Below are 15,127 nucleotides of genomic sequence, written 5' to 3'. Positions count from 1 at the left end.
AAAAAGGTACCATTACTTTATGATAATGGTACCAACCAATAGTGTACTAGTGCATAAAACCACCCAGAACACCATAGCAACAGCATAGCAACATTCTAAAAATCACCCAGAACACCATAGCAACAGCACAGCAATATTCTAAAAGCACTCCGAACACCATAGCAACAGCATAGCAACATTCTAAAAACCACCCAGAACACCATAGCAACAGCACAGCAATATTCTAAAAGCACTCCGAACACCATAGCAACAGCATAGCAACATTCTAAAAACCACCCAGAACACCATAGCAACAGCACAGCAACATTCTAAAAGCACTCCGAACACCATAGCAACAACATAGCAACATTCTAAAAGCACTCCGAACACCATAGCAACAACATAGCAACATTCTAAAAACCACCCAGAACACCATAGCAACAACATAGCAACATTCTAAAAATCACCCATATCAACATAGCAACCAGTAGTTTCATTTGTGAATTAAAAACAAAACAATATAGTTTTTATACATGCAGTTCCTATGGCATTTTGAGTGGTTTTATGCATGTTGCTATGCAGTTGCAAGGGCGTTCTGGGTGGTTCGAAAAAACTTGAGACATTTTCTTCGCACTTCTTTGGAATATCATGGTATAACATACGGAAATCAGTTCTCACATTTCTAGGGCATTCTGTTTGATTTTTAGTATGTTGCTATGCTGTTGCTAGGTAGTTCTGGGTGGTTTTTAACCATTGCAGTGCAGTTGCTAGCATTTATCTGGAGGGTTTTTTTATATTTTAATGTAAAATATTAAGATATAATTATCTCACACCCCAATTTCTAGGGCGTTCTGGTTGATTTTTAGCATGTTGCTATGCAGTTGCTAGGTTGTAGGTCTGGTTACAACAGGGCGCCCTTTGTGGTTTGTATTAATTTGTGGCTGATCTCAGAGGATAACTGGAGCAAATGTGTGCGCTCGTCAGCAGACACCCATCCACCCGCCTCTCTTCCCATAATCACGGCCAATCAGCTGAGGGAACGCCACTGTACATTAATCACCATTTCTCCCTGGAAATGCCACCAGCAGCTGCAGTCATCAGCAGTCGAGCACGTGCTCACTAGAGAAAGACAAAGACCCGTCATCATCTAACTGAATGGAGGGATGCCCATCTTGAGAGCTATTTATATCCATCAATCTGTGCCCATGAGCTGGTATTCATACACTGCTGATGATGTGCCAGTTACAACAGCGTAGCATGATGACTGCACATGCCTGCAGAGAAGCACGGATTGCTGTTGTCTGATACTGTAGTGCTCTGGGTGGTTTTATGCATGTTACTATGCACATGCTAGGAGGGTCATGGGTGCTTTGTTGGTCCTAGGGTACTTGGGTGGTTTTTAACACATTGCTGTGTATGTGCTGGGGTGTTCTGGGTGTTTTTTGATATGTTGCTATGCAGTCGCTTAGGGTGTTTGATTGTGTTAATGTTACTATGTAGTCGCTAGGGTCTTTTTAACATTTCTTTGCATTTGTTTGGGTGTTCAGGGTGGTCTTTAACATGTTGCTATGGAGCTGCTAGGGTGTTCAGGGTGGTTTAACATGTCACTATGGAGTTGCTAGGGGGTTCTGAGTGTGTTTTTAACACGTTACTGTGCAGTTGCTATGGTGTTTTGGGTGGTTTTTAACACATTGCTGTGTATGTGCTGGGGTGTTCTGGGTGTTTTTTGATATGTTGCTATGCAGTCGCTTAGGGTGTTTGATTGTGTTAATGTTACTATGTAGTCGCTAGGGTCTTTTTAACATTTCTTTGCATTTGTTTGGGTGTTCAGGGTGGTCTTTAACATGTTGCTATGGAGCTGCTAGGGTGTTCAGGGTGGTTTAACATGTCACTATGGAGTTGCTAGGGTGTTCTGAGTGTGTTTTTAACACGTTACTGTGCAGTTGCTATGGTGTTTTGGGTGGTTTTTAACATGTTGCAATTGAGTTTCTAGGGTGTTTTGATTGGGTTAACATGCTGCTATGCAGTTGCTAGGGTTTCTAGTTGTTTTTTTTAAATACATTGCTAGGGTGTTCTGGGTGATTGTTTTAGCATGTTGCAGTTTGGCTTGAGTATTATTTTTTTTTTTAGAATATAGATAGTCTGTTAGGCTTTGCTTGCATTGTTGCAATAGCATTTTTTAACATGTTGATAGCATGATTTGCCATATTCTAACAGTTGCATGTTTCTAACATGTTTTGACATGTTGCTAACATGATTTGGCACAGTGCCAGCATGCTAGCATTCCGGATTTCTCAAGCCAACCTAAATAGTGCAGTATTTTTGAAGTTGATACCCCACTGCTAAATGCCAACACCATGGGTGCGCGCTGTAGCAGGGGGTTTCTGAACTGGCTTCAAAGCTCGAATCGATTTCGATCATCTATCAGATTCACCCTGTGTGCAGTGGCACTGAACAGCAGGCCCCATTTACCCCGAGTACAATTATCCTACTGTCTCAGGAAATCTCCAACGCATGCTGCTGAGATACTCCTGCAGCGGAGACGGACTGTAAACACTCACATCTGAACTCACCGCTCTACTAGAGACTTTAAGAGGATCATGTGCTAATATAATGAAGCTCAAAAATGTCACTGCTTATTCAGATTTACTTGCCCGCTGTGAATAGAGAGCCGCAGCACACTTGAAGGATTTAATGTTATGTTGTACGGGTCCCTCTGGAGGGGCCTTGTTAGGTTCAAAGATCTTCTGGAGAGCAGGCTTTTCTGGAAATCATTTATCTTCCTGCAGACAGTAAAGAAATTGTGGAGAAACTACTGACACTTCAAACATAACTAGATTTGCACGTCCTGAGGGAAACAGCCGTGCACAGCAGTGGAAAAGCAGTGTTAAAGTTTTTAAGCTTTGTGTTCTGCGTAAATGAAATGCAGAATCTGAGTCTTTAGGCAATTATGTGCCAAAGCTATGCTACATCTGAGAGCCCTGCGAATCATTGATTTTAAAACGATGGTGCATCACAAGGATGTAGGTTTGCGAAAAGTGGCACTCTACCATGTGACCAAAAGTTGTACCCATCCATTGGTTCCCCACAACACCCTGGTAACTGCATAGCAATGTGTCAAATGCCATCAGAATAAATATAGCAACTGCATAGCAACATTCTAAAAACTACCTAAGCCACTCCAGGAACTGCATAGCAATTAGCATAAAACCACACAGAACCCCATAGCAACATGTTAAAACCCCTCAGAACAACTAAGCAACTGCATAGCAACATGTTGAAACCACTCACAACACCTTAGCAACTTCATAGCAACATGTTAAAACCACTCACAACTAGGGTTGCAAAGGGGTGGAAAATGTCCGGTATATATCCGGAAACTTTCCAAAAATCCCAGGAATATTCCAAAAAAAAAATCCTGGAAAGTTTCCAAAATTTCTGGAATGTTTCCGAAATTTACTGGAAATGTTCCACCTTTTTGCAACCCTACTCACAACACCATTGCAACTGCATAACAGCATATTAAAAAAAACACTCAGATCACCCTAGCAACTGCATAGCAACGTGCATAAAACCACCCAGGCGCCCGTTCTTCGTACGTCGCTAACCCAGTTAGCTGGACTTGATTGTTGACGATTTGGCATGATCTTGGATTATTTGGTTCTTCGAAGCTCATCCTGGACTTGCCGTCATAGCAACAGGTCCGTAAGCTTAAGCCTGCTCGGGAGCAGGCTTATTTCATGTAAACAAGATTAGATTGCATCTTTTTAATAGGTAAGCGATTTCTGGTAGCCAATGTTGACATTTGAAATCACCAAAACAAACACGCCCCTACCCCAAAAGAGACTTGCCCCTGTTTTGATAGCTCCGCCCCACACATGCGTATGCAACCCAGGCAACGATTAGTTCTGTGAAACAAAGCAAAACCAATGTTACAATGCAGAATCTGAGTCTTTAGGCAACTATGTGCCAAAGCTATGCTACATCTGAGAGCCCTGCGAATCATTGATTTTAAAACGATGGTGCATCACAAGGATGTAGGTTTGCGAAAAGTGGCACTCTACCATGTGACCAAAAGTTGTACCCATCCATTGGTTCCCCACAACACCCTGGTAACTGCATAGCAATGTGTCAAATGCCATCAGAACAACATAGCAACTGCATAGCAACATTCTAAAAACTACCTAAGCCACTCCAGGAACTGCATAGCAATTAGCATAAAACCACACAGAACCCCATAGCAACATGTTAAAACCCCACAGAACAACTAAGCAACTGCATAGCAACATGTTGAAACCACTCACAACACCTTAGCAACTTCATAGCAACATGTTAAAACCACTCACAACTAGGGTTGCAAAGGGGTGGAAAATGTCCGGTATTTATCCGGAAACTTTCCAAAAATCCCAGGAATATTCCCCAAAAAAAATCCTGGAAAGTTTCCCAAATTTCTGGAATGTTTCCGAAATTTACTGGAAATGTTCCACCTTTTTGCAACCCTACTCACAACACCATTGCAACTGCATAACAGCATATTAAAAAAAACACTCAGATCACCCTAGCAACTGCATAGCAACGTGCATAAAACCACCCAGGCGCCCGTTCTTCGTACGTCGCTAACCCAGTTAGCTGGACTTGATTGTTGACGATTTGGCATGATCTTGGATTATTTGGTTCTTCGAAGCTCATCCTGGACTTGCCGTCATAGCAACAGGTCCGTAAGCTTAAGCCTGCTCGGGAGCAGGCTTATTTCATGTAAACAAGATTAGATTGCATCTTTTTAATAGGTAAGCGATTTCTGGTAGCCAATGTTGACATTTGAAATCACCAAAACAAACACGCCCCTACCCCAAAAGAGACTTGCCCCTGTTTTGATAGCTCCGCCCCACACATGCGTATGCAACCCAGGCAACGATTAGTTCTGTGAAACAAAGCAAAACCAATGTTACACCGTGTCTACACCGGACGCGAGTGGCGCGGCGCAACAAAATACTATAGAACTCATTATAATCAGTGATGCTGTCTACACCATACATACATATATATATACGTATATATATAGATATCTATGGTCTACACTGGATGCGACGCGACGCGGCACGACACGACAAATCCCCGACAGAAAACTGCTGCTGCGTTCTATTCATGACGTATTGACACAACTTTAAAATGTTTTTCAATGGTCGCTTTGTCGCGTCCAGTGTACTAGACAGACTTTAGCTGTTGCGGCGCAGACACGGTGTTACTCAGCTATCGAGAAGAAACAAAGCAACCTCGGCGTCCGATCGCAGGCTTAAGCCTTCTTTTGTTCCACAGACGTTGTCCTCTTTTGTTTTTTATCCGCCATCTCTATCTCTTTTGGTCGCTCGGCTCGGCTAATGTCCGTACTGTGTACTGAACGCGCTCTCCTCCACATCATGAGTAGACACGCCCCTTACTGCTGATTGGCTACAAGTTTGTTTTGCTAGTCGGCCCGAATCAGTTTTCTAAAGGGGTTTTGAAAAATCGCTTACCCCACCTTTAAGTGGAATTGATATATAAAATCTGTCCCAGCCACTGCCACATTATTACAAGAGTACCCTAATCCAGGGGCAATCATTTAAAATAGTAATAATTAAAAAATTAATTGGAAAATAATATTCTAATGTTGTGTAATCTGTAATACTATAGACACAGCCAGTTTTACTCATTGAAAGATTTATTCGTGATAAGATAATTACTTTATAATTGTATTGGAGTCTTACACACATGCTGTACAGCTAATCTGAGTCGTGCAATAATTTGAGTGCTGACAGATATTATGGGAGTGGCTTGATGGAACGCAGGAGATGCAGATACTAAAGAAACTTTAATTAATGTTGTCACATAACAAATCTGCTTCAAAGATAAAATGACATGAACTGCTAATTACAACATTGAAATAAAAATGTAAAGCCTGTACAAATACTAGAAATCGTGAATATAAATAATTGGGAATCATGTAAAAAATAAATAAAATAAAAATCTATTATAACATTTATGTAGTTTTGTTCACTTGGCTGACTCCTTATAAAGGGCCAGAAATTCATCAAGTTTTTCGTCAGGTGTTTTTTTTTTTTATTATATGATGTCATTACGTTGCTGTCTTGCCGCCAGCCAATCGCTGCATTGCTGATCGTGGTTTCGAGTATCAATACATCTGCCCTTTACGGGGAACACGAGAGCGCGCAGTAATCTTAAACACCTTAATCCAGATATTTTAATCAAATCCGCAACTTCGTTTAAAGAACCAAATTAGCCAGAGTTCAGTTATCACGATTAGAAGATCTGGCATCTTTCAAATCATCTCTTTTTTATTTATTAAGCGAGGTACGAAGAACGGGCCCCTGAACACCATAGCAAATACATACCAACATTTTAAAAACACTGAGAATGCCATAGCAACATGTTAAAACCCAGCCCACTCAGATCACCCTAGCAACTGCATAGCAACATGTTAAAACCCAGCCCATTCAGAATATTTTAAATGTGTTTAATGGCATCTTTTTACTGAGTTGACTATTAATGAAGACCAGTATCATTGATGCCAATACTTCTGCTGATTTTTGCCATAAATTATAGCCATTATAGCCATTACAGTATAATTGAAAGCCATTATATTTAACATTTAAAGAATTAATTGGTAAATTCCTCGGTAAAATAAGTATTTGGTCACCTACAAACAAGCAAGATTTCTGGCTCTCACAGACCTGTAACTTCTTCTTTAAGAGGCTCCTCTGTCCTCCACTATATATATTGTTTTTGACAATTCTTTAAATTCAAGCCTGTTTATTTGATTAAAAATACAGTAAAAAATGTGAAATATTATTGCAATTTACAATAACTGTTTTCTGTGTGAATATATAATAAAATAGAATGTATTCCTGTGATCAAAGCTGTATTTTCAGCATCATTACTCCAGTCTTCAGTGTCGCGTGATCTTCAGAAATCAGTATAATATGCTGATTTGCTGCTCAAGAAACCTTTCTGATTATTATCAATGTTGAAAACAGTTTTGCTGCTTCATATTTTGTGGAAACCGTTTGAACTGTATTGTATATAAGACATTTGTGTTATATTGATGTTGTTATATTGAATGTGTTTTTAGGGAGTTTAATCAGGCCTGTATTCCAGACGACAAACAAAGACTCCCTTCCGCTGCTAACAATATTGTGTTGTTTGAGCCAATGCTAACAGCTCATTTGTTTTCTTTTGTCTTTTAACAGCAAACTCATCTCATCCTACGCAGAGGAAGGACAGAGACCGCTTTAGCCGTCCAAAAACAGCCGAGAAACAGAAATGCTAATGAATCAGTCAGCTTCTAGTGCAAGCCAGCGCTCCAGACGTCTCCATTTCTATATCTGCAGGAAGCTAAATAAACCAGCGCTAAAGCAGCGTTCTGGAGGAAGCTGTTCATCTGCACTTAACAGTGCAGCAAATGACCGCAGCAAAACTGACTGATCTTCACAGGCCTTAATAATCAACAGGAATCATTAGATAACTTCTCTCAAGTAACGACAATTGTTGGATGCTGCTGCTGTAGGTCCAAAACATATTCTACAATAGTAGCACTAGTATTTAGTTGTCTGCTTTAAATGTTTTGATTCTGGAAAAACATCCTACAACAGTAAGTCATTATAGAAAAATAGAAAATTAGCGCAATGCAGAAATATTGTGTGTCTGTGTGTGTTTGTTTATATATGTGACCCTGGAGCACAAAATCAGTCATAAGGGTCATTTTTTTTAAAAATATAGATTTATACACCATCTCAAAGCTGAATAAATAATCTTTCCATTGATGTATGATTTGTTAGGATCGGACAATATTTGGCCGAGATACAACTATTTGAAAATCTGGAATCTGAGGGTGCAAAAAAATCTAAATATTGAGAAAATCATCTTTAAAGTTGTCCAAATGAAGTTCTTAGCAATGCATATTACTAATCAAAAATTAAGTTTTGATATATTTACAGTAGGAAATTTACAAAATATCTTCATGACACATGATCTTTACTGGAGATTTTACATGTGTTTTTTCTTATGGTTGATATTTTTGTCTTGGTCATTCATTCTTACACAGATCCTGCTGCATCAGTGAATATATCCATGTTTCCCACAATCCTCTGGTCTTCAGCATCTCTAAATGGCACAGGTGATTTCTTTAAACATGACAGATCTGGATCTTCACCTCCCACTGTCTGTCTGTGCACATGATTTATTCTCATTCTCTGTTGAGGTGCTCTCGTATCAGCCGTGACCCGCTGTACTGTAGTCTGGTACTGAGATGCAGTGTGTTTACCGAGGGCCACTGGGCCAGCAGCGCATGAAATACACAATCACTCTCAGTTAATAGCAAGGAAAAAACAAAGCACAAATAGAAGTAACCATAGCAAAGAAAAGTCAAATGGCTTTAATACCTCATTTGTTTCTCCTAGACAACAATGAGATTAAAAGCTAATGGAGACTTATGCACAAACCTTCTATTCTCAGATGTTTCTCCCAATAATATCACATACGTCTCCTCTAGAGTTTAAGAAGCGCTCTCAATATTGTCTCAAACTAAGAGGAATTTCAGGAGAAACATCTCAGGCATAGTTGGTAAATCAGACAACGCTGCATTTGCAAGTATTATTATTTGGCATTATTTAAAAATAAAAAGGAATATAAAATTAATTTATAATATAAAAATGAGTTTGAGTTATACAAAATGTAGATGCATATGCATACATACATGTATATTTTATATTGATTTTTAAAATATTTCCAAATAAAATATTTCCAAATTCCTTTTTGCTAGAGACATATTTATTACACACTTATACTAACTTATGTGTGTAAAAATATTTTATTTATACATATAATTTATTGCTTAATATAAATCACTTATAAAATGATATATAAATTATATAATTTTTATTATATTTATAATTTAAAAATAGGTATATAAAACATTTAAATTACAATTTATAAAGTAAAAAAAAACTATATATATATTATTATTATTTTTACATAGTTTTAAAATTGATAAAATAATTTGGACTTTTGCTATTCCGTATTAAATTATAAGCTTGTAATATAAATAATTTTACAAATATCTAACCATTCCTGAATCAAGACACATTTACTCAAGACGCAAAATGACATGAAATAAAAAAAAGTCTTGTTTTCTGAGAAATGTATCAATTAAGTGAGTTTAGGCTTAAAAATAAGAAAATATAATTGTAAATATGAATAATAAAAGATTTCCTTTGAATTAAGTTGATATTCTGACTCCAATGGCAGGTATTATTTTTTCTTATATGAAGCCTAAACTTCATTTTCTTACATAATTTTGCTTTAAGTAAATCTTGATTTGAGAATGTTTCCATATCTGTACTGGAAAACCAGGCAAAAATACACAGGAAGAGCATCGCTTTTTGCAGTGTGTACAGTTGAACAGTTATTACGGGTAAATTAATATTCATTAACACCTAAATGTTCTTCTGGTCATTGAAATCATGTCACGGTGTGTGAGGAACTCACTGCAGGCCAGACTCGACTCTTATCTTCTACACGAGCACCACAGAATGACACTCACTTCAGGACGTCTTCACAGCTGTGGGAGGTCCCGCGGGCGTCGGGAGTCTCGGGACAGATGGGTGGTGAGGAGGAGGCAGGAGCAGCAGGCTGCCATCTGGACTCGACCTGTAACTGAAGCACTACTGAGAGGCCGTTCAGAAAGCATCAGTTCAGAGGAGGGAGTCTGGCACTCCAGACGCAATCACAAATCACGAAAGCCACACACTTCACATGATGTTCCCTCCAGGAGACAGCAGCATGAAGGGCCTCAGAAGCTCTTCTGCAAGAAAGACGGCAGATTGTCCCGCATAGAGCCATGCATATTCCCACATCTTTAATGACTTTTGTTTTAGTTTTTATTTTACTATTTGTATCTCAGAAACCTTAATGGAGTTCTCCTTTAAACGTATCAACTTTATCTCAGATGCTTCTTGAAAAATGTAATTGGAAATAAATAAAAATGAATGTGAGCATCTCAAATCATGTGTTTTTGAGAATATGAGTTCATATTGAGATGTTCTGAACTTACAGGACATTTGTAGTGCTCTGATGCTGCTCTTTCATGTGTTAAGAAACCAAATGCAGTTCTCTACATTCATATGCATTTGAATTCAGATGTTTCTAGAAAACTTTCATGGGAAAATGTAAAAAAATAAATAAATAGAGCAATAAAGTTAATGTAAACAGATTAATTGAGGTTGAAATAATTGATTTTCTGAACTTCAAGGACTTACAAGTTATTTATTTAATTTTAAGTATATTTACTGAAACTTATTTTATTCCAGCCAAGGCTGCGTTTCTCATTTTCATTTAGTTTTAACTTGATGCACTATAATAAATAAACCAGAAAAAAATATTTTGACAAAAAGTAAAACTAATAAAAGGACAAAAACACAATAGTACTAAAACTTTAAAAATGAAAAAGATGAATAAAAACTATATTATGTAGTATCTCAATGACACTGAAATGACACTGCATTGTAAAACATTATTTTTCTTAGTTGGAAATAAAAGATTATTGATGTTTTTACAAGAAAATACTATTTCAGTCTTCAAAATGTCATGTTTAATTCATTGTTACTTACTATTTCTTTGTCATTAATTGTGAAATTTACTAGCAACTTCTGAGTGAAAATTGTTTTTCAGTGTGTCTCAGATATTTCTCCTAAAATTCCTAAAGAGAAAGAAAAATAGACTTTTGCTGAAAATATAGACTTTAAATTGATGCCTTAAAGAGCTATTTGCACTTTATTTAATCCATAAAAATAAGTTTTGTTGGTATAAATTCGTGCATTTAGGTTCATTCAGTGATGTTAAATCATATTTTTGACTTGAACAAAGTTAGTTATCTCAGGTTACCATTTTCAGTGCTGGAGAAAAAGTTGAGATATTAAAGAGATCTTTTTGTTATTTTTTCCATATGGTGCATGCAATCATTGAGGATATCCCAGAGATGGGTATTTGAGGTTTCATCAATGGAAAACAGAATGGCAGATTACACTTCCATAGATCATCATTTGGATGGCATGCAATAGATCAATCATGAAACAGTGTGATTCAGGAGATTTCTGGAGATCATAAACCAAATCTGGACGCCAAAGCCTAAACTCAGCCACTTCAGTCATTGTTTAAACTCCTGCAGCTCAGCAAAATGACCCCCATCAGAAGAGCCTCCAGCAGTTTGAGATCCCATCTGCCGCACTGGCACAGACACCAGACGCAGATTAAACATCTTCATTAAGCGAGACTCTCAGAGATCCACCTCATGTCTGCTTCTGTGGCCGTGTTGTGAAAGCCCAGCCGGTTTGGCAGCCAGCATTTGCCTGAAACTGTGCCAAAAAGCTCAAGAGAAGCAGCAGAGGCCATCAGTACAGATAATGAAGACAAAACACACAGACGCTCGGGTTTAGCTTCAGCTCACACTCGCATATGACCACAATCTCCTGCCAAGAGAGAAGAACCGCCCTCTAATATGAGCTCTGATGCAAATTACCCACAAAACTTACTCTTTTTGCCAGATTCTGATTGGCTTCATGCAGTTTCTATGAATTAGAGTTTGCAAGTTTTATCACCTTCTGAGCTGCTACAGTGAGCAACAACTAGAAGAATTAGCATTTGGTCTAGAGTGATTTTACTCCGCATGGAAGCACACCAAAGCAGACTTTTTAATGCTGCACATGCAGAACTGGCAGGAAACGATGCATCACGCGTGCAAATGTTGATTATTGATTCACATGCTCAGCGGACCGAAGACGTGCTCTGACTGACACTGCAGGAGTGTTTGACAGTGCAACCGTTTTCCTGGTTTCATGGGCTTTGTCAACTGATGACTAATAACTAATTAAATAAGAAAAATGTCAAATTAAGATAAATAGTTTAAAATAAAAACTAACAAAATAAAACTCAATAAAAAGATGAAATATTGAATTTAAGGTATTAATTTAATAACTTAAATCAGACAAAGTAAAAAAAAAAAAAATTTATAAATTACTTTTTTGACAATCCAATTGTTGTTCTGTAATTAAGGGTTTTATGGGATTCGTGAATAAGTGAAAAGCTGATAATTAAATCAGGAAAAGTCCAATTAAAATAAATGACTAATTTTAAAATGAAAACAAACTAAAACAGTTACTAAAAAATAAAATATTGAATTTAATTAATTTATTTAATATTTCAATAATTAAATCAGAAAAAAAGTCCAATTAAAATAAATATATAATTTTGGAAAGAAAACAAAATGAACAAAAACCCTACAAAAAAAACATTAAATATTTAAATGATTGATTTATTATTTTAAAAATTTAATAAAAAGTCTAATTAAAATAAATCATTTTAAAATAAAAGCAAAATAAACAACTACTAAATAAAAGTGAAATATTATATTTTGACAGTCCGACTGCTTTCCTCTAATGAAGGGTTTCATGGGGTTTGTGAATTGAGGAAAAAAATAATTAAATCAGAAAAAATAATTAAATAATTAACTTTTAATGTAAAAGTTTAAAACAAACAAAATTAAAACTCACTAGAAAGATTAAATTTAAGATTGAATTTAATGTAATATTTTAATAAATCAAAAAAAGTCATATGAAAATAAATAATTGTATCAAAATAAAACAATTGTTAATATATATATATATATATTTATATATATATATATATTTTTTGACAGTCCAACCGCTTTCCTGTAATGCAGGTTTCATGAGGTTTGTGAATTGATGAAAAGCTAATAATGAATTAAATCAGAATGCTACACATGCAAAAAAAAAAGTCTAATTAAAATACATACTTTAAAAGAAAATATTTTATTTGTTTACCAGCATGTCATGCAACCATTAACCGATATTAGAGAACCGTGAAAAATTACTGAAATATTACAATTCAAATCTCAGGGGGACTTCAAATAAATATTTTAGCTCAAAAGTTTTCAGCTGATAAAAAAAAGTTTGGGAATCATTGCTGTACGACAAAAAAAAATAGTTTTATGCTTTTTATGTTTTAATGTTCCTGTGGCTCAGTGGTAGAGCATTGCGTTAGCAGCGCAAAAGGTTCTGGGTTCGATTCCCAGGGAACACCCATACTGGTAATAAATGTACAGCCTGAATGCACTGTAAATCGCTTTGGATAAAAGCGCCTACTAAATGCATAAATTATTATTAATGAATTAAATGATGTAAAAGTCAAATATTTACTGTGATACATTTTTTATTTCAGGATTTACTTGAATAATAGGAAGTTCAAAAGAACAGCATTTATTTGAAATATAAATCTTTTGTAACATTATAAATGTCTATACTCTCACTTTTGATCAATTTAAGGTTTTTCTGCATAATAAAGGTATTAATATCTTTAACTTTTAAAAGCTAGTGTATTTCAGCACAGAAACGCCTAGAAAGAGAGCTGTTTAACTGTTTTGAGAGCGACTGCTAAAATAGCATCACTGTGATACAAACACTGGCCTTTAATCAGAGTAGATGCTGTACTTCATTTGACATGAATGAAAGGGAGGTTGCGAACAATGAAAATATGTCTTTCCATAAACCTTTGATGAAAACATGGCTATCTAGGCCCTTAAGACATTGAACAGTGGCTCTGTCCCTCACAGCCTCGTTCTCATCCATGTCAAATAAACATGTCCAACCTGATTAAGGTCTGTACGTTAACATCAGCGCTGCTTTTAATAAATGCGGAAACTTGCGGTTGAGGAAATCTGCTGCATGAAAACCAGATGCTTTTGGAATCACAGTCTGCATTGATGACTATAACTGCTGTCTGGAGATCCAGTGACTATATGAACACATGCCAACATGCATTGCATGCTTCTTACCCACAATCCTTTGCGGTGGAGTTGTGCACCACACCCGAGCAGCTGCCGCTACCACAGGCTTTCCAGAGACAGGGAACTCATCAGGAAATATATGATCCTCATTCTGAAATAGAGCAACATGCAAAATGGATAATTCAGTCTCTGATCTGTAGTGACTGGTTTGGATCTCGGATTTGCATTTGCAATCTGCATTCCTCCACTTATTTTATAGCTTTCCTCTTGTCCTAATGAAGCAGACAGAGGTCGTTAAAGTAGTAGTTTACCCAAAAATGAAAATTATACTCACCCCTCATGTCATCCAAGATTAGAATGAGTTTGTTTCTTCATCAGATTTGGAGAAATGTAGCATTGCATCACTTGCTCAGCAATGGATGCTCTGCAGTGAATGGGTGCCGTCAGAATGAGAGTCCAAACAGCTGATAAAAACATCACAATAATCCACGCCACTCCAGTCCATCAGTTCATGTTTCTGAAGCAAAAAGCTGCGTGTTTGTAAGAATCAATCAAGACGTTTTTAACTTCAAGCCATCACTTCCGGCTAAAATATGTGTCCATAATCCAGTGAAAAAGTGATCTGGTCTGAATCAGGAGAGAAATCTGCACAGAACAGTCCAAAATGGCTCTAAACAAAGATATGTTTGGATTTTGATGTGAGAGACAACAGTAGATGGACCCTTTCACTGGAGGAAGCATTATTATGGATAAGGAATGGAATAATTTACAAATCTCATAATCTTATATTTTATTCACAATAGAATATAGATAACATATCAAATGTTGAAAGTGAGACATTTTGAAATGTCATGCCAAATATTGGCTCATTTTGGATTTCATGAGAGCTACACATTCCAAAAAAGTTGGGACAGGTAGCAATAAGAGGCCGGAAAAGTTAAATGTACATATAAGGAACAGCTGGAGGACCAATTTGCAACTTATTAGGTAAATTGGCAACATGATTGGGTATAAAAAGAGCCTCTCAGAGTGGCAGTGTCTCTCAGAAGTCAAGATGGGCAGAGGATCACCAATTCCCCCAATGCTGCGGCGAAAAATAGTGGAGCAATATCAGAAAGGAGTTTCTCAGAGAAAAATTGCAAAGAGTTTGAAGTTATCATCATCTACAGTGCATAATATCATCCAAAGATTCAGAGAATCTGGAACAATCTCTGTGCATAAGGGTCAAGCCCGGAAAACCATACTGGATGCCCGTGATCTTCAGGCCCTTAGACGGCACTGCATCACATACAGAAA

This window comes from Sinocyclocheilus grahami, unplaced genomic scaffold, assembly GCF_001515645.1.
Source record: "Sinocyclocheilus grahami isolate Dianchi unplaced genomic scaffold, SAMN03320097.WGS_v1.1 scaffold918.1, whole genome shotgun sequence".
Classification (NCBI taxonomy): Eukaryota; Metazoa; Chordata; class Actinopteri; order Cypriniformes; family Cyprinidae; genus Sinocyclocheilus; species Sinocyclocheilus grahami.
The sequence above is the reverse complement of the archived record's forward strand: the minus strand, read 5'-3'. Positions refer to the sequence as shown.